The 24870-nt window shown below is 39.8% G+C and overlaps 1 long non-coding RNA gene across 1 annotated transcript in view; it reads left to right on the forward strand.

Annotated features, from left to right (window-relative positions):
* Positions 1–225: 225 nt before the first annotated feature.
* LOC137870127 (uncharacterized) overlaps positions 226–24870 on the forward strand; it is a 75243-nt gene continuing 50598 nt past the window's right edge. The window contains exon 1 of the long non-coding RNA XR_011102679.1: positions 226–307. This is a non-coding gene — a long non-coding RNA (uncharacterized lncRNA). The remainder of the gene's footprint in view (positions 308–24870) is intronic.

The raw sequence follows: 24870 nt of genomic DNA on the forward strand, positions 1-24870 counted from the left end.
ACACACACACACACACACACACACACACACACACACACACACACACACACACACACACACACATCAAGGCCATTTCCTCCACTCCTCGGGGCACCCACTGGAAGGAACTAGCTGAGGTCAGTGTAATTGTAGCGCCGTTGATCAATGCTCATTTGCTTCTATGGCTGCTGTCTCTCATTCCCTCTCTTTCCCCACACTGTACCAAACTCCAGCCAGCCATACATCATTTATGAGGAGTGTAAAGAGAAGCTCAGCAGCTCTGGGGCCATCCAACCTCCAGGCCAAGGCTGGCCCCCCAGTGCCCTTTGTGAGTTATGTTCTCTCCTGTCTGTCTGTAAACGTGACAAGGTGTTCAGTTGCGGGGAAGAACTGTCACCTGGGTGAACCGGATTTGACCGTCGTAAGACAACTATGGAGTGACTCACGTTCTACCGGGGTGTGAGATGGTGGATAGTCTCATATGACGAAGATAATGTTAATTACTGTGTCTATTTTAACATTTGCTCTATCTATGTCCAACTCTTAACTCAGTTACTTAGGTAATCTAGAGGGTTGTGTTTAACCTACTGTAAATGTAATTACTTGGTTACAATCTGGTTAAGTCTATGGTGTGATCATCAGGAACATTGTTCAAGGGTCAGGTCAAACAAAATACAATTAAACTACACACGCCAACTAAATTTGTAATTGCAGAAGAAAATAGTTCTCATGGATAAAAGAGGTGCTGTTGTCAACATGGAAAAGGTTTGAAACATTGTACACAGTTTAGATATGATGCAGTGGTACTTGCTGAACTACTGTAGCAGTAGTGTTTAGCTACTCTACATACAAATCTCCGCAAATGTCTACATAGTTGTGTTTTTACATCCAATTCAATGTCGTCACTAAAGTTTGCTCAACCATAACCATGGACACAAACTAGTGAGGGCACCTCTGCAGAAAGTACTTCAAAATTAACTTTTCATAACAAGGTGTGTTTGGTTCAAACTCTATCATGACATTGCATCTGCTGAGCTTTTCTTAAGTAACATTTTGCAGCTTTGATTGGCACAATGCATATGCAACTGAGCTAAGCTTATATGTTTTATGTTTATTGTCTCTTTAAATTATTTATAAATATTTATACATAATTCATTGCTTTAACTTTTTCTCCTGTATGCCGTCAGGTCAGGCTCTGACTCAGTCTTTTGCATACATTTCGATACAAGACACACAATCACCAACACCGATGCTAGCGCAGCAAATTTTTAAAACATTTCACGAAAATAAAGTCTACTGTACCCTTGTAACCTGGATGCAAAGACTACATGATTTTTATTCAGAGCAAAGCTTTGACAGCAATGTCTTCTTTAGGGGGATGTTTTACATTTTGATGTTGGGGGGGAAAAAAGTACAAAGACCGTCAGAAGTGTGTTTCCGTTTGGATAAGCAGTTATTTCTCCTGCATTAGAAGTAGCTGACTTTTTAGTCAAACGAGGTGGAAAACATCTCATCTTTTTCACACTAGTTTATTCTGTTGACAGGAGACTGCATGTAGTCAGGGCAAGTAGGGAGATACAATTGCAGGATATCAACAGCTTAACTCAACTATGACCATAGCTTATACTCCTAACAGTACTCATATGTGCATGTACTGTTCAATGTAAGTATTATCAACAAAAATGTGTGGGTGGCACTCTTTATTGCTTTAACGCCCACATCCCAGGACCTCTGATCTGCATACACATTTGCACAACATAAAGCATTGAGCTTAGGAAAAACTGTAATCTTTTGCATAAAGAAAACAAATCCTCTCCCTTTTGATCTGTGCACACCAAGGCCATGAAAGTCAAGGTTTTAAACAAATATCTCATTAGCCATCACCCCACTACACAGGAAATCCTAATCGAGCCCATGTTACTTTTTTCCTTATTTCTCACCCCACCCATGAGACTAACACATAAAAGTTCAAGCTGGCAGGGAGTTGTGTAATCAGAGAGGCATTATGTAAATAACTTCCTCTTCTGCTGCGCGGAAGCCACGTGTATTTAAACTTTCCTGCTGTTCCCTCATTCTGGTCTCCACTGGTGCCTGTTCATTAGTTAGGTAAGCCCCGCAAATGAGATCATGCAAGAAGGCGGTAGGACATCTCCAACATCAGTTGACGTTTTTTTGATTGGGGCTATTCTATGGTCAGGATAACAAGGCGAAGCTGTGATGTGCAATGTGGCCACATCTTTTATGGCCGTGGAGCTTCCCCTGCCTGGCAGATAAGCTGGTATGAAAGGTGGTGACAGTTTGTTTATGTGCGGGTGGGTGTCTGCGCGCATCTGCCAGAAGGAAAGAAGGAAGAGATCATGAAAGAGAAACATTCCCATAAAACAATAAAGTTGCTATGTGCACACAGGCCTTGTAGCTCCGACTGTACTTCCCACTCTTCCCTATGTCTCCCCCTTGCCTCCTCCGTCGATTCATCTCTTCTTTGATCGCTGCCCTTTCTTTTCACAAGCCTCACTCCTTCTGTGGCTGTACACACACAAACACTGTCCGTGTATTTTCCTTCTTTCCCTCTTTCTTTTCTTCCCATCCTGGGTATCACCTAGACTTTGATCTGCATCCCAGACTTGCACATCCCTTTCACCTTTCTTGTTCCCCCTTTGCTCTTCATCTGCTGTTCTCTACCATGCATCTTGTGAGTATACCTTTGTTCCTCTGGGTTTCTTCCATTGCTTACTTCCTTCTGTTTCCTCATACTAGACCAACACAATCTCTAATACCCACTTTAGCCAACCGAGATCGCCTGGTATTATCATGATTATTATATCCTTAAACCCAAACAAGTCTGAAATTGATGACTTTTTTTAGTCTTTATGGTAAACAATTACTGGACAAACAGGGCAGCAAGAAAGCATAGATCTGACACTTGTTCAGCATGACTTTTCTCTGACGGCGGTTAATTGAAGACTTGAAAGAGATAAAGATTTAACAGGAAAGAGAGAAGGACAATGATGAATGGCAAGAGTATCATAGGCCCCTGTATCTTCCATCAGTCCTCTTGCCTCCCCACTTCATTCGAAGAAGTAACCATGGCAACAAGGACAAAGAAGGGCAGAGTGAAAAGTAAGTATAAAAGACAGGAGTGAGGCAGAAGAGGCAGACTATTATAGACAGAAAGGAATATGACATAGAGGAAGAAGACAAAGACAGAGGGACAGAGTCGAAGAGGAAAGGCAAGTACAAGCAGAGGCAGGACACAGACAGGTCATCTCCTTCGAGGTCTGACCTCTTGCCAACGATGGTCCTTCCTGCTGTGTGAAGACGTGAGCCCTGCGAGGACAGTGACATATACAGGCATCACGTCTCAAGGGAAGCAATTTCACAGACACTGTGTACTGCTGCAAGAACTTCCATTTAGCAAATTTGGCCCTCAGGGATCATAAAACCTCAGGGCCATTTACTACCTTCCTGGCCTTTGTTTATCCTTCAATTTCTATCTGTGTTCATCACCACGACCTGGCCTTGATAAGATAGGCCAGTTCTTTCTTTGTGCATTTGCTGCAAAGTCTCACATTGCTTGCTTATATTAATTACTGTGTAGATCCTTTGGCATATTTCTCCTCCTGCATAGGAACTATGAGTCCGTTCCTGAGAGCAAGACAGTTGTAACACTGCCAAGTGTTTGTCTCAATGGCAGTATCAATGGGATCGTCTTCTCCTAGTGTTTTCCCAATAGGCACAACCTTGGGAGGTACAATCTGTTAAAAAGCCTACTACACACACAAACACACTCAAGCTGGTGGCAGCCCACAGCCAAACACTTCAGTATACTGAACTAGACAATGCAACAACAAGAAAATATTGTAATCCAAGCCAAGTGGTAGCTTGCTAGAGCTGGAGTCAGCAGTAGTAAAACCAGCAACTACTAATGAAAATCTGAGGGGTCAAAATAGGTATTAGCTGTTGGTATTACTTTTTACTTCGAAGAACATTGAGTTTATAAAGAAACACTCAAATGTTCTGAACAAGATCCATTGTATACTTCATCAAGTAAAGTCAGAATTTGTTTAGTTAGCTGTGGTATGCCATCAAACTGTGAAGATTTGACCGTTAAGGCACACAATGTTGTTGTTTATTTGGATCTCACTCTGAACCATTGGTTGGATTTAGAGTAAACATTGATTCCAGTCTTTGTCAGTAGTCATTATTGCTTCAATATAAATATAACTACAGTACATGGTAATGCCACATTTGTTTTAATCTTGTCTGCAGGAACGTTTTTAAAATGGTGCAAGTGTATTTACTTTATTGAATTGTTATCAACTTGTTTAAATTACCTTGGCCAACATAATACAGCATTTTTAGGGGTGGAACACCACAACTTCCAAAAAGACAGCACAGCAGTGCATTTTCATATTTTCCTGTGTGGAAAAATTCAGATGCCCAAAGTATTGTCCCACTAAATGGTGAACAAAATATATATGCTGTTAGAGGCAATTAGGAGGTAATTAAAGGAACAGTGTCTAACATTTAGGGGTAATTTATTGGCAGATATTAAATAACTATGTTCTAATCAGAGTGCAATCACCTGAAACTAAGAAACTAAGTGTTTTCCTTAGAAAAAGCCATTTATATCTATGGGGGCAGGTTGTCTTCAGCGGGGTCTTGCACCACCATGTTTCTAAAGCCCTGAATGGACACTGGCTCTAGGGAGAGCCATTCATGTTTTTATATTATCTAAAGGTAGGGAGGCGTTCCTAAACTTGGTATTAAACTCATCGTTGTATTGATAAGCCGAGACCCTACTGGTGTTTTTGTTGTAGTTTATCTGTCATTTTTTATTACACTGCGCCTTCTGTCGGGCTAAGCTCCTCCAACAACAAGTACACATAGACACAACCACATGCACAAAGTGTGAGCAGAGAGGCAGCTGTGGTGAAGTGAACCAGCTGTGAAGTGAAGGATACTCAAGTTGACAGCAACTACGCTTGTTACTGTACGTGCAATATAATTATTGCAAGTGAAAAGCTAAAACTTGAGCAATTCATCTATGAACATACAAACAAAAGTGAAACCTAATTCAATCCGCTGTGTCCGCAGTCTCTCATCCACTGTCGCAATTTTTACACAAGCACAGCATGCAAAAACTTGAAAACTTCTCTGCTGGCTGAGACAAAGCAACCAGAAAGACAGAGAACAGGAGGAATGACTGATACTGACGAATATCTGTGTTCTTCATTCTTTATGAACTTAATTTTACATTTGTTTCCACTAACATATTAATGACTTTGTATAGTGACTTTGCTGTTGTAAACTATTGCTGCCCTATAAACAATAATTAGGTTTGTTTTTAAAATTCTATATATGTTTTTTAAAAACGTATTTAGTCATTTAAACCAAGTATTGATAAGAGCAACTCTTAGTTGTACAAAAATCCTAAAAATACTAATATATATATATAGGTATTTTTTAGGATATACCTAAAATATAATCCTATATTTTAGGAGATATCTATCTATCTATCTATCTATCTATCTATCTATCTATCTATCTATCTATCTATCTATCTATCTATCTATCTATATATATATATATATATATATATATATATATATATATATATATATAGGCCACCGTAGGTACCCCAACATACTTGGAAAGGGAGGGGTGAGCAGAGGGGTATTTAGTTGGTTGCAACCTGCCACAAATCACTAGATGTCACTAAAATGTGCACACTGTTCATTTAACACATAGTTTTTCCTTGTGTGACTATCCAATTTTTACATCCCAACACAGTATGTAGAATTACTGAAAACTGGTCGATGTCAAGATATGCGAATACTTCCTACTACGCCGGGTTGTTAAAACCTGCCGTACAGCAAGACTACTGGCATATTGGATCCTCGGTTTTACTCTAATTTAAACTGTCTCTCAGATAGCCAGAACAAACTGTATAAACCCTCTCCCAGCCCTAACAAAGTATTTTTTTTTCTGAATGTGCACCTTTGAGGTCTTTTTCACTTCAATTCAGCAAATTACTTACTTCAAAACGCAGTTTTATCAACATTTTGTAGTAAATTGACTCAAGTACAAGTCAAGAAAGCAGAAAGGAAACTAAAAGTGGCAATCAATGTGCACTGCAATAAAAATTTAAAAATTATACTTTGATGATGTGTCTTGTTGTCTAACAAGATACCTCTACCAATGCTGCTGTGTGTTGAAAGTACAATGGAAAATATATATTTCAACTGGAGGCGCAACTGGCAGCAGCTGCTTACAATCTGGGTGTGTTGGGCATTTTGCTGGCATCTTCCTAGCTTAACGACCCCGCCCCGCTGTCTCAGACTGACATTTTGGCCGCTAGCATCGGCCAAATGAAAGATTTGTTTTTCGACAGAGACATTCAAGCATCGCCCTCCTTGTGGCCAAGGTGGATTGTTACAACTAAGTGCAGCGAGGGCTCTGGGTCAACAGAAAGCTCCTGCTTGGAGAGTGTCTATAGTATAAGTGGTCAAGGTTGGTCTCAGCTTTTTAGCTGCTGCACTACAGCTAGTTGCTCGTCCACACAAAAGGCAGTTTGGCGGGGAGGGGTGACACATATGGGTCTGAAAGGTAGAGCGGGTCATCCTCCAATCCGAAGAAGGCCGGTTCGATCTTCGGCTCCTCAGTCGACATGTCAAAGTGTCCTTGGGAAAGACACAGAGGTGTGTGAAGTGCGTGAATGTGAATTAGTTTAGAGCCTAATGGGCAGGTGGCTCCTTGCATGCAATCCATCAGTGTATACATTTGTGTGAATGGATGAATGTTGACATGTAATGTACAGCACTTTTAGTTGTTGGAAGACTAGAAAGACGCTAGGTGAACGGGTTACCTGTGCATTACTGAATGGATGGACCTGACTTGGTTATTCTCTCTAATTCTGCAGTAACCCTGCTCCGTTCATGGGGGTCAAGAAGGTGAATCTGTCCTCCCAGTAGGATATTCATTACCTCTCAGCAGAGATCCAGGACCTGTTACAGAAACAAGCTGTGTCTGTCGTCCCGAATCACAACAGACAGAAAGGGTTTTACTCCACGCACTTCCTGGTTCCTAAGTAGATGGTAGTGTTCAGTCCCATTTTGGATCCCCCTCATCCAAAAATGATGCATTGACCACAATGCTAAGCATCAAGTGGTTACTGAAACTGGTTTAGCCAGACAATTAGTTCTCCACCATTGACTTAAAGCATGCATACTTTCATGTTGAGGTGGCCCAAAACAAAGGAAACTCTTGCATTTATTCTTCCATTGGATAGCCAACGAATACAACAGGCTACCGCTCATCTCTTCCCTAGCCTCCCGTACCTTCAGCAGATGTGTGGACACGGTGCTGAGCCACTGTTTGACCGTGGAATGAGGGTCTTCTTTTATCTTGACGATCTCATTGTCATGACCATGTCCAGAACTATTTTCCACATGGCCCAATTGATCTTGTACCTAACCAAGTTGGTGTTCGCAATCATCTGGAAGAAGTTGCCCCCTACCACACCAGAAGGTGTAGTGTTTGGGGGTTTGCTGGACACATGCAGGCTGTGGCCACTATCAGAACACAGACGGATGGACCTGCAGCAGGCACTTTGCAAACTGCAGCAGAGTGCAACGTTGACACGCTCGGGGTGCAGTGGTTTGCCAGCCTCTGCTCAGATGCCAAGAAGCACAAATGACGCTTAGTAACTATTCCCCCTTCTGTAGAGAACCATATACACCATATACAGGACCTCTTTAGGAATGTCACACGAATAGTTAAAGTTTGAGGTGTGTGTTGTTGGGTTTCACCTGCCCCCCCTTTCAAATGTAAATGACAGTGCTGAAATAGAAATGTTTAAAATGAAAATCAAATCGAATCGTGTCCTTAAAATTGAAAGTGAAATCGAATCATGGATTTGTAGAATCATGACACCCCGATAGATAGATAGATAGATAGATAGATAGATAGATAGATAGATAGATAGATAGATAGATAGATAGATAGATAGATAGATGTTAACAACAGAACACCTTAACATTACAATATACCAGTGGAATGGTAGACAGCAGTGTGGGCTGCATTATATACTCTGGGGTCTTCAAGCATTTAGGATGGCAAGTCCTGATTGGCTGGCTATGCTAATGAAATTCTTCAGTGGGCGAATGCATGTTTGTGATTGGAGGAGAACAAAACCCATATAGTCCACCAGAGAGTGGAGCTTGTGCTTATAGAACAAGGGTAACAATATCGCAACCCTTGTTTCCAGATTCAATTCTTCTCAGTATGGTAAAGACAAGAACTATACTTTCACTCAGTAACCTTGGTCAAAGGGTGTTTGAGCAAAGCTAATTTCCTCAAACAACTTCAGCGGAAATGCTACTTAGCTAATAGAAGAGGAATGGTTGATCAACTGCTTTCACTTATGAATGTGTGAAAATTAAGCCTGTGCGCTAATTCAGGGAGTCAACTTGAGTCTGCACTACACTCACTTACTCTTCTCTCAGCAGTATATCTCCAATGTAGGCCTTTGATTATGGCAGTTCATTTAAGCCGTGAGTGTTCTCTTGCTGCCTTTATGATGCTGTAACATTGGCTCTTCATTATAGCATTTAGAAAGCCACCCCAGCATCCAACTGTAGGCTTTGAGTCTACCTTAAAACACTTCCCTGCATAAGAAAATGTAAAGTTAGTTCTGTTTATAAGACTTGTAGATAGACATTAGAAACAGTTAATTTAGAGACTAGGAGCTGCTTTTACAGGAGAGCAAAACAATATAGTATGCATGTGTTTTGTCCTTTATGTGCTTTCTCCCTCTCATTTTGTCCCTCTACCTCTTTCTCCTTTTTCTGTGCCCTGTAAAATGGTTTGATTGACCCAACCCAGGAGTTCAAAAACATGCCTGTGAAACTGACCATCTGTAGGCTCAGCTTGTGAAAAAAGTAAAAAAAATAAACTGTATGTGTGTGTGCTCCTTTGTGATGGTGAGTGTGTGATAGCCTATGCACCCCTTATCTCATGCAAACATGTGACCATGTTTAAAATGCAGCAAATGTCATGTGGTTTACTCTCTTACGAAATTGGTTTGGTTGAACTCACAGAGGGGAACCATTTTCAATCAAGATTACTAGTGTCTAGAAATGTAGACACTATAAATCAATTCACATGAATAAAGCCTGTCAAAATAGACCCTGTCAAATATATATGTTTTATGAATAGCACAAATAATAGCAAAAAAACAGAAAAGCTATATCTAGATCACTCCATTCTTACCTACAAGGCTCAATGTTTGACAGCCATTCGGGTTCACATTGGCTTACGTAGTGACAGGTTCCATCCTGCTGTCACCTTCCTAAACCTTTGTGACCCAGAAAGCCCAAATACATGTAGCTCTGGCAGCAGAGTACAGGAAGCAGATTATGACAAGTAGAGTCCATGATGAGGCACCCACAACCACACACACACACACACACACACACACACACACACACACACACACACACACACACACACACACACACACACACACACACACACACACAGACAGGTTGCGCCAGTACATGCCCAGGCAGTGCAGTATGATGCTTGAAGGGCCTGTCAGCCACTTGCATGCCAGTTCTCTCCTGCCTTCCTTCCTTCCTTCCCAGGTCTTAATCCTTTCCTCATTTTGATGAAGCAGGACTTTGTGCTCTTCCTATAATTGGACTGGCTTTGGGCAAGGTGTGTGTATGTATATGCATGACTGTGTGTGCATTTGTGTGTATTCAAGTATTATCGTGTCTTTGTGAGTCTGTACGAACACATTCGCAGGGGACCTTACAAGGGTTCAAACCACTGCAAGAAACATTAAAACATTGTATTTTGGTCTGGTTATTGTCTGTTCAATATTTTTTTTTAAGAATGTAATATAATTACAGTTTAACTTTGCAAAGATTTGTATCTTTTTGTAGATAACTTCATATTTATTTTTCAAATTAAGAAATTAAAAATGTTTTGAACATTTTGAAACCTGCATTGTTTTCATCCAGCACAGTTTTATCTGTTTTGTGTGTGAATATTGCACGTATGTGTGTCCTCGTGCACATGCAGGAAACATGTTTTTTTATATATATATATATATATATATATATATATATATATATATATATATATATATTTCTCCCTCCATCACTACCAACGTTGTATTCATGAAAATAAGATTTTTGTATTTTTCATTTTACTAAGTTTTAAGGTTCACATGTTTGTTAAGGGAGTATTAGTTGTCCATGCAGAATCATCATAGCCTTTGTGAGAGCACTTTACCAGAAACTCCAACTTCATAACCACTTGCAATAAATGGCCAATTTCTTAACATACAGTTGGTGTCTCACTCTCAACCTGAAATATAGTTAGCATATTCTAACCACAGTAAGACCGTACTTGTCCGAAATGATGAGCTTACTCGAGCGACTCTGCTTCTGAGGAGTGTCTGTGCCGCCGTATTGTTTTGTGTCTGTGTTTGGATCCATGTCGCAATCGTACAAGGGCTGTTTATGTCTGTGTTCGAGTGCATAGTTACCTGAATGATTTTGGCTTAGGAACATAGCTTTCCTTGCTGTGGTCTTCTGTGGGGACAAACATGTCAATGTGGGAGAATTTTTGAATCACAACTTTAACCACATAAAAGACATGGGTGTCTCTCATCAGTTTGAAATGTTTTTACTTGTATGTTAAGCCAGTTAAAGCAACAATGCTGAATCCAGTATGACACAGGCCTCTGCTGAGTGCAACATAATCAAAATAAGACTTAGAAAGAAAAACATTGAGCAGTGCTCTGCTAGAAATGCAAACCTGTGGATGTATGTGTGTGTGTGTGTGGGGGCGTGTTTTCATGACTTGTGAGGACAAAAAAGGTTTACACTGTCACATTGTGGGGACTCACTTTCCTTTTGGGGGCAAAATTATCATCTCCATAACTTAAATCTCAAAATTTTGGGGTGACATCTTGGTTTAAGAATAGTGTAAGATTAGGTTTCGGTGGAGGGTTATAAGGCTGGTAGCGGTTATGGTTAGGTTTAGGGTAAGTCTCCAGGAAATAAATGAATCATGAAAACATGACGTGTGTGTGCGTAGGATCTCTCCAAGAAAGTAAAATTAAGGTCATTGAACTTGTTTCCTGCAAAATATGAATTTTGAAGATCCAAAAAGATATGTAAACCAGATAATCCATTTACCCTGACAGCCTTTAAGAGATAGATAACCAACCACAGCATTCTTGCTTTGTCAATCTGACACACATCTGTGCTTTTGTCACCACAGAGAAGCATGCGCATACAGATGCAGTCACACAAACCGACACTCACTGGTATACACTCTTTGGTAGTCTCTCAGAGGTGCAGTCAGTCAGTCAGTGTCAATCTGCAAGTGTCACTCACAACGTGCCAAGAAAACCAAGTCTGCTGCTTGCATTCCTCAGATGCTGCTGCTCTCAGAGGCCATAATGACACATTTAAGAGCAACGCCTTGCTGTGAGGCCTCATCCAGTTCTTCATAAATGTAGGTGACAACTTGGTTTGACAAATTAAACAGCTGAAACCTTTTGAGCAATGGAAGTCTACTTTAAAACATACCATCTAGGAAAGATAAGTCTTACAGGATGAATGTAGTTTAGATTTAGCCATCATGCCTATTGTAGTAATGAGATTGTAACTCAACGTGCTGATATCTGGCAATACAGAAGCAAGCCTGTAAGGACACGTAGCACTAGCAGATAGACAAATCCCCAAGATATTCCAAACTACTCATACAGTAGAAGTATTACCAAAAGCATAGATTTTAAACATCCATCACAGTTTACTGACAAGTTTTTGGGTTCAACTTTGAAATACTGTAGTTTTAGTGTTTTAGGGATGGCTGAACTGTTGTGTACAACCTGTCTGAGCATCTTTTGAAAATATCTGAATTCACCAGGAGATGTAACGGGTGAGCATTATGGCACTACAATTTGGATGGATTAAGTGGAAATAACCTAGTTGAAACACTTGCAAATGTTTTCGTTTTTTTGTGAACTGAACTATGATGTTACAAAACGAAGCACAGAAAACAAGAATGTTTATTATGTTCAACTAACATTACAATGAGTAAAAAAGGTATATTTTCTTTGTCCCACAACTGTCCACTGAGTGTGAGTATGTGACACTTATAGCCTTTGCATTACATTAGGCCATATGAAAGTAAAAATTTTCACTGCCCAAACCCAACATTATTGATACATTCATACCCACAACCTATTTCTCTGGAACCTAAAATGGAAGAGCAGCTGCCTCTAACAGATGCAAAGACAGCGTTTTCTCCACTATAAAATTCAGAAAGTTTGCATTAATTTTCCCATTGAGGGCTCTTTATGAATAACCATTAGTGACCACCTTGTACAATGTGTTACCCCAGTCATTCTGTATGCAGCTGATGTTAGTGATTTTTGCATTTATGTTAAAATGACCATTCTAGTGATGTGAAATAAAAGTATAGCATGCTCTCATTTCCATACCTCTCATGTCTGTAGCAACTGATTTACCTTTCTAACTCTTCCCTCTCTCCTTGTCTCTTGTTCTGTCTCTCTTTATCTTTATGTCTTGTTGTCAGTGGTAACCTCTCCAGGGAGATGTATTGCTTTAGGCGGTACAAGAGACTAGGTATTATACTCTCTTTCTTACTCTTACTCTCTGTCCCCCTCCTCCTCTGTCGCTGTCCCTTTTTGACAGATGAACCTTAAAGGAAACTCAAAACGTCAAGCAAAAAGCTGGGTTATCATTCTAAACCACTTTATTTGAAGGTAAAACTTAAAATGACTTCACTCAAAATGTTGGTAACAAATCCTCACTGCACAGGAAAAAATACAGCAAGTGCATTATAGGTCAAAGTTGAAACAAGATGTCAGTCTGTCAATTGTGTTGGTGTGGGAAATCATTTTTCTGTTTGTCATTGTTCCAAACCTGTGGGTTTGTTAAAAAACAAACTGACTGACTGACTGCTGTCTACAGTCATTACATTTATTTGAAGCCAAGCTGAGGTCTCAGTGATTAACTTTGGGAACACAATGTTATTACTGATAGGAACAAGAAAGATGCACTCAGTATAGTGCAGAAGGGTACTCAGTAGTGTACTGCTAGGTTCTTTAGCTGTCCAACACAGTTCGAGTTTCCAAAGTCTTTTCCCCCATTGTGTCTCTGGGCTCAGAGTAGCGGCTGGGGGTCTGCAATGCACTCAGCTGTGTAATCACCAGTGGCCCTTAATGACCAGAGGTTGCATGAGAATAGTGATTGAGAAGTCATCAGGCAGTCAATGGCAGTATAAAACAGGCAATAAAAGTTTTTTTGAGAAAGTGTGTGTCCCCACAACCAGATCATTGAGCATGCAGCCATTACTGGCCACCCAAAATAGTATGCAGTCTGCAGAAGCAGAATGCGAGATTGGCTGTTGACAGAGACATACGGTAGGCAGTGGGCACCTACCATATGTACGGCCGCACATGCGACCACTCACATGGTCCTCCTGGAAATAATGTCGCCCCAAAACACAGAACTTTATAACAGTGGGTTTGGTACAGAGCCGGTTAGATTTTTTAGATTGTTTGACCGACATAGGGAATTAACTTGACAACCTCTAGCAGTGGCTTTTACCTTCTTATATATATCAGCATATTTTTGTAGATCCAACCAACATTATTTTACACAGTGCAGTCAGTGCCCATCTGCTTGTGAGCCTGCTGAGTTATTCATAATAATAATAATAATAATAATCATCACCACGACACACTCATAATTTGCAATGCAACCCTTCAATCACTGTTCACTGAGCTACACTCAAGCCTTTAAATGACAACAAATCAAGAGAATCTAGCATCTTTAAATCCTCACTCAAAACAGCAACTGTTGCCTGCAGATAAAGACAATTAACCTCTTAACAGTCAATGCAGTGTTCCCAGCTGCACTAGACTACAAGATGACATTCATCTAATATGTTGTCTTGCACTTATTCAATCATGGAGTGAGAGCAGCAGCACAATAAATCACCAGTTTATATGACATTGCTACAAATGACATGTTGAAGAGTATAACTTTGAGAAATACAGTGTTCTAAATAACAATAGAAGACGTTAAATGACAGCTAAAGAGAAAGAGAGTCAGTGTATAAAGGACGAATCAGCAATATTCTCATAGATTTTCTCTACCTAATAAATGAAATAACATTTAGTGATATCATTAGTTCCACTTGTGCAGATGTTGTCAGAGTGTTCAGCCAGTGTTTCCACTAACAAAGAACACTCACTATTTTAGAGTGGTGAGTACTCTAATTGAAAGAAATGTGCAAATGACTAGAATGTAACAGATTTAAGGATGACTTAAAATTGATGCCAATTCAGCAGGCGATGAACCTTTGTGACAGCTGACACTAGACTTTTTCATATGTGTAATTGTAAGATGATAATCTGGTTGTTTATCTTATATTTAAAAGAATAATTTAATTGGTCTAAGAAAGCCTATACGTCTGTGGCAGCTTTTGTGTGTGTGTGATAAGGAAAAATTAGAAAGTAGGTTGTATTGTCATGTTGGTTTCACTGCACATATCACACTTTAAACAGGATATATTAATCTGTTGACTATAGAATAAAAAAAACAAAGCTTTCAACATTTTTTGTTTTATTTGCATGTGCCTTTCGCCTTGTTTTTCTGATCATGTTTCTTATTCTTTCACACTCTCTCATTGTTTCTGCTAACACTACACTAGACACACAAGGGACTATTGGAAATTGCTGAAATTTTAGCTAATTAGTGCAAAGATCCTCTTCTACAGCAAATTAAGGCATTCTGGATACTCATTCTGCACACAGCAGTTTTTTTTATTTATATAAGCAAGAACAATCCAGTTTTAATGTATTTGGGGATGTATAGTATTCAACACTTATATTGAATGAATATATATTTGAATACATCTGTTCTTTTTTGGCCCAACCAATCACAATAATGGTCCCTTGTTAGAACGTGTATAGACGGTGAGTGTAGGCACGAACAGGGGTTGAGGTTTTGTTGACATTTCTTAGTTTTGTTTGCTTGATCCTCATGGATGATGGATGGATAGAAATACCAGGATGAGACAACCTGAAAAAAATAAGCAATGAGAAGTCAGGTCTTTTCAGACTGTTAAGCAGAGGTGTTTGTGAACCACAAGTTTGAACAGCGAGTCAAACTGGTTTCCTGTAAACATGACGGCTGTTGTCCTAGATACGTGTGGACAGCCATCATCACTCCAGTAGACCTCTGAACTCTAGCTCCATCCATTCTTCCGGCTCCCTCCTCCCCCACCCTCTCTTGTTCTGTCTCGTGGCTACTGTACAGCACAGTGATGAGAGATCTACCGACTGATGCGGGTCAAGAAAAAAATGAGATCATGGGAGGGTGAGACATGATAAATCTGTGGTTGATAGCAATCTGGAACTAGAATACATGCAGGTATGTACTGTTGCATTTCTTCTCTGATAAGACAAACAATTTAAAAATGTAGAACGAGGCAGACTAAGGCTAGATTGGCAGGATATGTGACTTAAAAACAATGCGAACATTTTTGGCTGTGTTCTATGTCTTCAGTAACTGACTGGTAGAACTCAAATAATCACAAATAAATCTTTAACTTACTTGGTGCACTGTTAAAGAATGTAGCATACCCGTTGCCAAACAGATTTGCTCAGGGCTCTTGGGAAAATACAAAGTCAGGGAATGTATCAGTGAGAGTAAAAGTTGGGTATTATTTATATGTTAGCACCGGGAGGAACACTTCATCCACTTTCCAATACCAGGGAGTCATGTAACATGATAATAGTAAAATGTACACAAAACAGACATGATAATGGTTTGTGACTGCATTATACTTGGAGATAAACCAACTGACATGACTGAATGGAAATATTTCTCTGGACAGAGCATTGCTGATATTGATGACATTTTCACTCTGATGTTTTTTGGTGCAAACAGTAAACAAAAAAATATTGTAGCCCCATTTTGTAACAGTCATGATGTAGTTAGGCTGAGGTCATTGGAACATCATATTCTATTGTTTCTATAAACAATTTGCATAAATTGCATTGCCAGACCCTGTGCTCACAAGCTGATAATATCCCACTGTAATTTCTTTATCTTGGCCATGAGTTGAGTCACTGTGAGTCTTTGTGGAGAGGTGTCCTTTGTTGTTGTGTTTACCTCCCCTCTGCCTGATGTTGTTTTTGCTGTTCCAACCCCCTGGCAAGAGCACAATGTTCTTGTTTTATCTGATACTGCTGAAGATCAACTTCCTACAGCCTTTGCTCTACTGTCCTCTTATGACATGTGTCCATCAAGGTTCAAACTGAAGATACGCTGGCTGAAGTTCACTTCTGGTACCGTCTATATTGCATTGCATAATTAAGTGGTTCGGATATATGAAGTTGACTGTAAAGGCCTTAACATATTTATCTTAGTCGAGGATGTGATAACTGCTGCTGTGCTTAATTTATATTTACCAAAAAATATTGGAACATTGTATACATTTGTTTTATTAATCATTCGATTGAAGCTGTGATTTGCCTCAAAACAATGCAATCTTTATACATACAAAGTCTGAAAAAATACTTACCTCCCTGTGTGTTTGAAAATAAGCTCACCTATCCACACTGCGTCATCTCTCTCCTTATCCTATTAGTGTTTTACAGAATGTCAAGAGATATAGCATGCCATAGTGCTAGATAAAATCAAGCCTGTTTAGACATGCAGTCTGGCGATGTAAGTAGTCCCCTTCTGCAAAAGCATCTTAACAGTGCCTCAGTGTTTACTGCTCTAGCTCCCTCATTGTTGTTATCTCAAATGTCGGTTTGATACATCCTGCTGGATGAACCTTGGTATCTGCCCTTTAACTATGTCTTGTGATCATTGCCCTATTCACTTCCACGCTACCTTTAGCCCAGAAATGTTACAGGGGTGAGGGTTGATATATTGGGTACAATGATATACAATTAGACATTGTAAAAAACTGCATGTTTGGTTCAAGTATGTATTTATTTATTTTATTATTTGCATTATTGAGTTTTGTTAAATGTTAAAATGTAGCTTTTTGTTCATAGCGCTTAGTTCTGCAGGTCTGTCTGTTTAAACCAGAGCCATTGTACATGAAGTCACTTAGAAGTAAGTTTACTTTCATATTGAAAAAGTTACATTATCCTTTGATAATTTAGTGTGTAATATCATCACGTTGGCAATATACCCTCAGCTACCTATCCTCTAGCGGTGTACAAAAGACAACATGAGACAACATCTCAAGTAAGATGCTTTAGTATCTTTGTACATTGTAATGTCCTCTCACCAACATGTGGATTCCACCTTTTGATATACCACATGCATGGTACATCAGATTTATTTCTAAATTAATGAATTGTGCTGGTATTGAATATAAGCCTATAATGCCACATTTCTTGCTGCAGTGCATTCAAAACACATCAAAACATAACAATCCTTCAGGGTTGTAACATGGCTTTGTTTGTAGGTACAGTATTAACAAACAAAAGACAAAAATGAGAAAAAATTTTCTACTGAGACAACCACAAAAAGTGTCAAAATGAAAAGTGATTTTCAATGTAATTTCTGTCTAAGCTCATTTTTAAGGCTATACGGTCAACTCAGGTAAGTGATATTAAAACTATTTTCCTTCAGTAGACCTAAATGCACTCCCACACAGTTTTTTCCACACTAGTTCTTTTGACAACCATGAGTCAGGATGGAAAAACCCTCCACTCACGCACAGAAGTATTTTCTTTAGCAAGAGCATGAGTTAGTGTGCATAATTACTCTTAAAACTGATTTCACTGCATTTAATCACTTCATTTACGGTGCAAATACACATGGGACTAACCTGAAAAATGTGAATCTCTTTTTCTTGTTCTTTACTTAATTTATACACCTTCAAATTTGAGCTAAGGAGCTAGCTATATAAACCACATTAAACAGTTTTTTTTAGTTCATTCATTTTTCTATTTCAATCCCTTTGTGTATAATGGCCTAAGGAGGTTTGGGGCATATTCAAGTGCTCCTTTACCTGCCCATGTAATTATTTGCATCTTATATAAGTAATGAATCTGCTTGGTATTTAAATTGGCCCTGTGGCAGCATTCCAAAATGACTGTCACCAAACAAAACAAGAAAATTATTCCTGGGAGTAACGTTTAATCCATTAGAAGCTGTGTAAGATCTCTATCTGGGCTTCTAATAAGGAAGTAGGCAGACGGTCTAAAGTTTCACATACAGGTCATTGACAGTAAGGAATCACGGGAAAGCACATGGAGGGTGTCTGACTGTGTACTCATCATATAATTCTCTCTGACATACTCATATTCAACAACCACCTGCCATAAGGCATTCATTTGTATTCCTTTAGATGCACACACTCCAGCAGGAGTCATCCAGTATCTGACGTGGTATTAGTGTTTTATTAAGTTAGTGTTGGATTGATATACAGAGGTAGTGTGGGGGGGATTTCCAAGACTGGTGTTTGATACATTTTACATAAATAAATAATACTCATATATTATGCTCTATGCAACAGAAGAAAAAAAACTTGAAAGATTTGTGCACTCTCCTTTATTCTTATCACCACAAAAATAACAGAAAAAGGCTAAAACACAGTGGACGATACAGGCAACAGAGATACACATAGTAATTTCCAGCTAACATCGAGCCATAGGTACACTCGCGGTTCATCTAACAAGATTAACTACCTGTGTTGTATTCTGTGGCCATTGAAATGTGTGACAATTTTTCACTTTTATAGCATTTGTACAGTTACAGAAATTGATGTTAACACTGCCATGATAATAATGTATTTACTAGAGCCTGTCAACACCAGTGTGCTGATGTCAGCCAAAGAAAACGCATCATCACACATTGTGTGACTAAAGACATCTGATAATAAGACAGCTCCAACTGTGCCCTCACAATTAATGACGGGAGTGTATTGATATTTGTCTGGATATCACTCTGACTCAGATATTAGTATATAACTCTGAAATAGGTTAAATTGCTGAAATGAGTGTAAGGCCAGCATAACTGTAATGCTCCAAACAGGTATTTCTTATCGGATACATTGAGAGTATTTTTCCTAGATACGTAGATGGGTTTCACAACCATTAACAAGAAGAAAAAGGGGAACACCATCACAAAACTGTTCAAAGGAAATAGTGAGTGTACTGTAAGACTACGCTGAATTGAGTTTTCCTTCCTGGAATACAGCTAGATGACCCAGTGATAAGCAACCATTACATGAAGGCCTCCAGTGTAACATTGCATGTGACAGAGACTGTCTTTATGTTTCTAAAGACACATTACGAAAGTGCTTCAGCTGGACCCCAGTTGGCCCACACTTTTGTCAGGATCAGGGACAGGTTTTTATACGCAAAACACTTTTTCAACGCTCCACAAACAATGCTGCTTTCAGCAAGAGTGAGGACACACCAGCTGGTGGTGTTACCAATTCAAAAGGGAGCAGGGCTTAAGCTGCCAGCGGGGACACATAAATTAGCATCTTGAAACATACCACCTACATTTACTTTCCAACTGGGAGAGTAAAACACGACAGGGGTCACTGTTCTCTAAATGACCAACTTTAGATAAAGACTTCATCCTCCTCCCACCAACATACACATCACAGGGCTCTTGGAAGGTAATAATAGCTTGATCTTAATGCAGCCCCTCCAGAAGCCTCTTGTAGGCCAGTTTAGGGTTCACTGTCAATCAATAAGGTCTATTGGCCAATGAGGGCTTCCTCTGATTTAGCTGAACCATCCAAATGTATTGTGCTTAGTAGCCTAATTTTCCTCTGATTGCCACTGGGGTTGTGTGGTTAGAATTAAATGTTGGAACAAAGAGGCAGAGTTGTCAATGTCAAAAAAAAAAAAAGTATAAACGAAGCAAGGATATTTTTTAGAGTAAACTAAAGCGTTTGTTTGTTTGTTGTAGATGATTTTTGCAAGAAGAGCAAACGTATAAAAACTGCTGACGTGCCAGAGAAGCCAGAAGTCAGAAAGTCAGAATACAACTTTCAGCATTATGTGCATGATGCAAAACAGCCCATGTCTGACCCCTAACCAGCATATTTTCAACATGATGTTTTGACGGCTTTGTTATGAGGGATAGGAGAGATAGTGATAATTGGCAGAAATAAAACTCTCTGCAGGTTTCTTATGATGATCATGTTCTCGTCAGTGGGCCAAGTCAAACAGAAGAGTTGGTGAACCTGGACCTTAGCAGATACGTCCACCAATCCTCCATGCAACCTCCCTTTATCGTTCCTCCCTTCCCTCCTTGCCTGATATATCGTTCCCATAGTTGGACTCGGAGAGCCTGGGGAGGGTCCTGCAGCTCCAGATAACTCAAGACAACGCAGACATCCTCGCCTCCCCTCATGTCAGGGAGTCAAAGCTATATTTCTGGCTTATTCTGTGGTCTAAATGTGTGTTTAAATAAGTAAAAACCGGCAACAGTGCTCTGTGACTCTCTCATGCTTAAAAATGGATCAATTAATCGAGATCAAGGGGAAACTACTCAGATACTGATGGGTGTTTTAGGCTCTGAGCAAAGAAACAAACTTGCTACAGCCCTAGAGTAATGCATTATGCAGCATTTCTTTAGAAGCTACTGTGTTTTCTCATGCAGTATAATGAAAGTGCAAGGCGTAACATGGCCACTCCAAAAACTTACCACAATATTTAAACACGTTAATCTCACTTACATCGGCGACAGTTGTCCGTACACAGGTTATACAAACGCACATTGAGCCATTCTTGTGATGTATTTTTTCTCGTTCTTATCTGCGGTGCTAAAGCCTTCGTTATTCTACAGCAACCCTAGCGTTTGAGAAAACACAAGAGCCCATTAAAATAATAGGCCTTTTGCTAGTGGCGGCACATACCTTCTCTGTCCTCTAAGGTAGTCTGTCGGACAATGTTTGTTCTGTTATGGGATCTCACACAGCTGACAGTGTGTGTGTGCAAGTGGGTGTTTCTGTAAGAGAGAAACAGAAAGATAGTGTGTGCGTACATGGGCGACTGTGTGTCTGTGTATTTCTGTGTGTGATAAAGAGAGCCTGTTATCACTGCATATCAGCAAGGATCTAGCACAAGACCCATTCCACTCCTGAATATGGTGCTTGTTCTGAGGAGTTTGACTTACCTCTCTCTTAAGGCACAGCTTGACTCACAAAACACAGCAGCTTGGGTCTGATCCACTCTCCAGGTTGAGTTTGGTCTCTTTGCGTGCCTGCTGTGAAAACCATGATAGTCATACCAAGTCCTGGTTTATACCTGGAGCTGATAATATCAACTTGGAAGTTCCACTGTTCCCACAGGATGTTCAGTAAGCTTTAACCCCGTGAAAATGTCACAGCTCTTTACAAAGCAAAAAGATGATATTTGTCTGGAATTGATACTGTATGAGCATAGCGTTTCACTGTGTACAACAACAAAAAAATATCACTGAATGTGTAGAGAATGGCAAATTGAAACTAAGATATCTCCAATCATCATATCTATATCAATTGTGTCTTGAGTGGTTTATGAAATGTGTGTAGATTAAACAGCATTTAACATATAATTTTGCAGAAGAATGACTCATGTTTCCCGATCAATCTATAAAAGACAATGAAATGTAATTGTCAGTCATCAGAACAAGCTTATTGATCCTTGAGTGCAGCTTTTATTTGACAAGCAACTGGGCTATATGCATAAAAAATATGGAAGTAGTAGGGCGCCACGTTTGGGTTATGTGCTCCCAGCCTGAAGCTTAAAGAAGCACGCTAACAAGAGCAAGCTCACTGGCAGCATGCCATGTATTGCGCAAGGTAAGGGTCAAAATTAAGACTACTGAGAAGTGGGCGGAAGCTAGATCCTTGCTGATCTGGCCAATAATAAGCGTGTGCAGGTATCTGAGTGGCCAACAGTGGTAAATGAGAAGCTGACTATTCAAAAAAACTAAAACTTTTTACTAACTAAAACCAGATTCTGCAACTTGCTCAGTGTTTTGTGTGTGTGTTCATACCTACAATTGTCTAATTCAATTTGTGTGCTTATGCTTGTTTCTCTGCATGCGTATTCATGAATCACTTTTGAACAACTCAGTTTAGGGTAGAGGATTGCTTGGCTTGATAGAGCATTTTTCATCCCTTAATGATATCCACCTGCGAAGACAGTGGGGTGGGGGGCTCAGGGGCTATCGATCATATTCTAACGCAGGAAGGGGGGAAACACCAGTGAGGCTGTCAGATGAGGGGGCGAGGAGACAGATAGGCCCTCTTGACAAGTTACAGACCATTAAAGCATGCAGATAATGTGAGAAAAGGCGTCCAGAGAGAGACACAGTCAGAGCCATGGACAGCGATGTGAGACATCACTTTAAAAAGCAACAGGACCTGAGAAATGTAAGCTGGTTAATTGTGTCAGACTTCATGTGCATTTTGAGAGCTTTTTGCAGGGCCAGATGGGTGTGATTTCTTCTTAAACAGTCAGATCAAGGATGGTGAAATGTCTAAGAAAATTAATAATATTTTGCTGTAGTTGGTTAAACATGGTACTCATTTATCTCTTATGTGGAAAACACCAGAAATCTAATTCTAGGATTATGTGCAAATCTCCCACCTGGACTTGGCAAGTGAAAATTAATAGATTTTTAATTTTACATTTAATCTTGAGCAAAAAACAACAACATTACATTGATACCTTCTCAGTGCAGCCTGGTGTGATACAACTGAGATTCGTCTGGCACAAAACCAAGGAGATATTTTGACTCAGAACAGCACAAACAGTATGTTCTGTGCTTGGAGAAAAATGTCAACGCCACGCACTGTAGCTTTTAATAAAACTGAATAAGAGCTGAAACAACAGCCATACAAAAGTAGTGTTGGCAGGGGCCCCAAAACCGCTGTCTCAAGGTTACCAAGGTATCTGCTGGAACGCCTGTGAACAGGTGTACTGATGCCCTGTTAGCCATGTTAATGAAAGCATTAGTGCCAAGCTTCTGGATACAAGTTTCTCCATGGGATTGGGGGAAGAAACCCTCGACCGTCTGTTTTGCTCACCTGTCACACCCGAGATGGCTTTTATTATTTAATTAGGTAAACAAATGCCACCGGGAAGCTACCCATCGAGAACATGGTTCAAACCTGAGTAGTGTCCATTCATTAAGATAGATGACGCTTTCATCAAGCAATGACATGTTTTAAAAGGATGCATGACACAAAAACAGCCATGTACTGCATATCCAAATGTAAACTTTACTGGGTAAGTGCGCAAGCTTTACACAAATTATTGAAATCATTGATTTACACATCTGATTGATTTTGACTGACACACCATTAGAACCAAGCAGTCATAATATGGCTGGTTTAACTGAGTCATTGTGGAAAAGTGTGGAAAACAGAAGCAGATGGTTGTGTTGTGTGCGACTCAGTGGGGCTTGTCTACACCCATTTTGACCAGCTGAATTATTTGACAAGTAGCAGGTGGAAGACTGCTCCGAAACCTGGACAATTCCTGTGACTGCAGTTCAGTGCCTTTTTTCACATTACTTTTTATTTCTTGTGCATGTGCCAATAATAAAATTGGAGACATTTTTGTTTTTTATTTTGTGGGAAGAAATACATTTTTGATGTGATGCTAGAAGCAGTCTTTAAAGATTGTTTCCCTTTTACTCACAACAATTCTTCAACTGCTTCCATCATTAGTACTCATCGGGGTAACACACACACACACACACACACACACACACACACACACACACACACACACACACACACACTTTTCATGTGAAACGACAATTATTTAAAGTTACCTCAGGAGTTAGGGAGTGTGCACATACATACACAGCTGTCACACATACTGGCTTTCACTCCTATTCATAAAATGTCCATCTGTAGGAGAGCTTTGACAGCCAGATTCACATGCCCGGTTTATCTTGCTCATTTTATCGAGCATCTCCTCCAGCTGAAGACAGAAAACACTGTAGTGGAATTGATTGGTTGTCAGCATGCAGAGTAATAGCTCTGCTCATTTTGCATTGAAAATACATATTTCCCTCTTCTGCTTTGAGAGACTGATGCAGTGATGGGAGAGGGCAGAGTGATCAATGAGCCGCTGCCTTTGTGAGAATGAATGCACCGAGGATGTAACATTGATTCTCACACTGAATGATTCAGTGGATCACCTGACACTGAGTTGAAGTATATCATACTCCTTCAGTGAGGCGTTCGCCACCAAACTTCTAATCCTGTGACAGGGTTTATGGCAACACTTTGAAAACTAATGGACGTATGATGAAACCATGAGTGCTGAGATGACTGAAAAAAGAACTGGCTGACCACACTGCTGAAGCAATTTTAGCATCCCGGAAAGACACTTTATAAGATCCATTTACAAGTCAGTTAACGTGTTGTTTTTCTTCGCCGTGTCCTGCAGTCAAACAATGCCACATTCATTCTGCATCCCTAGACCTAACAAGAGGGTGGCGCAAATTAAAGTGGCATTAATTTCATTACAAGCGGGGAACAGTGAGGGATAAAACATTAGAGTAATTCAATTGAGAGGCTGACAGCAAGCTGAGAAGGCAGCAGTCCACTTGCCTGCAGCCATTATAATACAAAAGCCCCAGAATAACCCGAGAAAAGCGGGCTTTTTTTTTTTTACAATACGCCTGCCACTGGCTAATGTGATACAAAGCCACTCTATAAGCTGACGGCACTGATTACGCATTTGTAGTAGCACTTCAAAACACTGCCATCCACCATGGGCCCAATTCACAGCAGCAGTTTACAATTATATACTTTAATTTTTCTTAGACAGATATAAAA

The sequence above is a fragment of the Cebidichthys violaceus genome, unplaced genomic scaffold, assembly GCF_023349555.1.
Source record: "Cebidichthys violaceus isolate CVI_PGR_0920_01 unplaced genomic scaffold, fCebVio1.0.p SCAF_13, whole genome shotgun sequence".
Classification (NCBI taxonomy): Eukaryota; Metazoa; Chordata; class Actinopteri; order Perciformes; family Stichaeidae; genus Cebidichthys; species Cebidichthys violaceus.